Source organism: Nycticebus coucang, chromosome 12 (genome assembly GCF_027406575.1).
Source record: "Nycticebus coucang isolate mNycCou1 chromosome 12, mNycCou1.pri, whole genome shotgun sequence".
Taxonomy (NCBI): domain Eukaryota; kingdom Metazoa; phylum Chordata; class Mammalia; order Primates; family Lorisidae; genus Nycticebus; species Nycticebus coucang.
This window is the reverse complement of record NC_069791.1, coordinates 57,722,299-57,724,727: the sequence shown is the minus strand read 5'-3', so window position 1 is coordinate 57,724,727 and position 2,429 is coordinate 57,722,299.

Here is a 2,429-nt window from a genome sequence, read left to right as displayed (position 1 = left end):
ATGTTTTAAATGTCCTTTCTCTTTGAAATTTATTTTTTATTTATTTTTTTTTTTTGTAGAGACAGAGTCTCACTGTACCACCCTCGGGTAGAGTGCCGTGGCATCACGCAGCTCACAGCAACCTCTAACTCTTGGGCTTACGCGATTCTCTTGCCTCAGCCTCCCGAGCAGCTGGGACTACAGGCACCCGCTACAACGCCCGGCTACTTTTTTGTTGCAGTTTGGCCGGGGCTGGGTTTGAACCCACCACCCTCGGCATATGGGGCTGGCGCCCTACTCACTGAGCCACAGGCGCCGCCCAAATTTATTTTTTAAAGTAAAATCTTCTCCCTAAAGCTTTTTTTTTTTTTGTAGAGACAGTGTCTCACTGTACCACCCTCGGGTAGAGTGCCATGACGTCACACGGCTCACAGCAACCTCTAACTCTTGGGCTTACTTGCCTCAGGCTCCCGAGCAGCTGGGACTACAGGCGCCCGCCACAACGCCCGGCTATTTTTTTGTTGCAGTTTGGTGGGGGCTGGGTTTGAACCCACCACCCTCGGCATATAGAGCTGGCGCCCTACTCACTGAGCCACAGGCGCCGCCCTCCCTAAAGCTTTTATTACTTAAAAGTTGGTAAAGAAAAGATCTGGGAGTGTTTGTCTTTTTCAGTTTTATCGTGCAACCTGTCTTTATGTTCTGCGTCTTAGAGTTTCGTTTAGGGAGTGGTGTTTTAAGGGTTTGGGTGACCTTGATTAATGCAGCTGGAGGTGAGGGGGCAAAAGTGAGGGGAGTTTTTTTCTACATGGACTCTGGCAGCAGATCATCCTGTATTCAAACTGATGTGTTGCATAGGTTAAGAGCAAACTGGTGAGTTATCTTGAATTTTTGTTGTTTTATAGTATTTTCCCTCTAGTGTTAACACTTTTAAACTTTTAATCCTCACTCCTGTTGGCTGGGAACATTTAAGCACTAATGAAGCCAGGTTCACTTCTGAGCTGCTAGAGCAGGCGTCCTCAAACTTTTTAAACAGGGGGCCAATTCACCGTCCCTCAGACCGTTGGAGGACCAGACTATAGTTTAAAAAAAAAACAAACTATAAAAAAATTCCTATGCACACTGCACATACCTTATTTTGAAGTAAAAAAAAAAACAAAACAGGAACAAATACAATCACACTGCCTCAAGTGGCCCGCGGGCCGCAGTTTAAGGACCCCTGTCTAGAGGATCTGTGGCTTCGGTGGTGAGGTCTGTGCTCCCCACAAGGGGGGGAGTGGGAGAAGTGTGAGGCTGAAGCAGTGATTGCTGCTTTATTTCCCCACCTGTTGGACATTAACCCAAAGCAATTTGGCTAATTGTGTTTTGCCCAGTGATGGCAAACAACTGTTCTTGTCTATTTATTGGCTTTCTCTAGAGCAGTGATTTTCAACTGGTGTGCCATGAGAGGATCTTAGATGTGCCACGAATATTTTAAGTTCAAAGCACAGTAAGTATATTTTTTTATTCTTTTTTTTTTGACCAACATAATTTAAGTGGGCTGTGTAAGTTTTATAGGTTCAAGTACACTGAGATTAAAAAAAAAGTTGAAAATCACAGTTCTAGAGTGAATCCCTGTTGGTTCCTGACTAACAGACGTGTCGGAATCCCTGCTCTTCTCTTCCTTGTTCCCGGCCTCTGGCAGAGGAAGGCAGCAGACCTAGTGACTGCTTCTCACAGAAGCTCCGACTTTTTGCTGCTACATTAAAAAAATTATTTCTCATATTCCCTCTCCTCTTTTGGGGGGGGGAGCTGATAAGAGGCTATGCCTTCTTGCCCCGTGTCTTACATACCACCTACGATAAAGAAAAGATTCAGAATAAATTCACCTTGTTTAGGGAAGAGGAAAAGTCTTTGTTAGTCCTTAGAACTCTCCTGAGCTGCTCTATTGAGGGTCATGATTTCTGATCAGTTGGCAAAAGTCCAGTGAAGATTTGTTGAGAGAAAAAAAAAAAACTGAATGAAAGAATGCCAGTTTATCCCTTCTGTATTACAGGGATAATTCTGGGTCTACAGAAGTCAGTCAGCACCTGCAGTGTGCCTTAGGGGGACTCTCATGATCATCACTGCCCTCTAGAGAACATTCTAGATAAAGAAATGCAGCTGTTGACCTGGTTCACCGTTCCCCACCCGAGGGGTCCTCAGTGCCTCCTCTTGCCTGTGTTTCTATACCATCTCCTATCAAATGCAGCCCCTCCCTACCTAGGTCTGTCCTGGGGGAGTGAACAGTGAACCCAGAGACACGGTTATTTGAACCACAGCTGCCATTAATAACCTCGGCCTTTGTGCTAATTCCTTCTACGACGGAAGAGTCATGCCTGCTCCTTGCCTTCTCCCTAAAGGCGAGATGTGGACAAATGTCCACATTTCACATATGAATTTTTTTTTTTGGTTTGTTTCTGGAATTTTCTTTT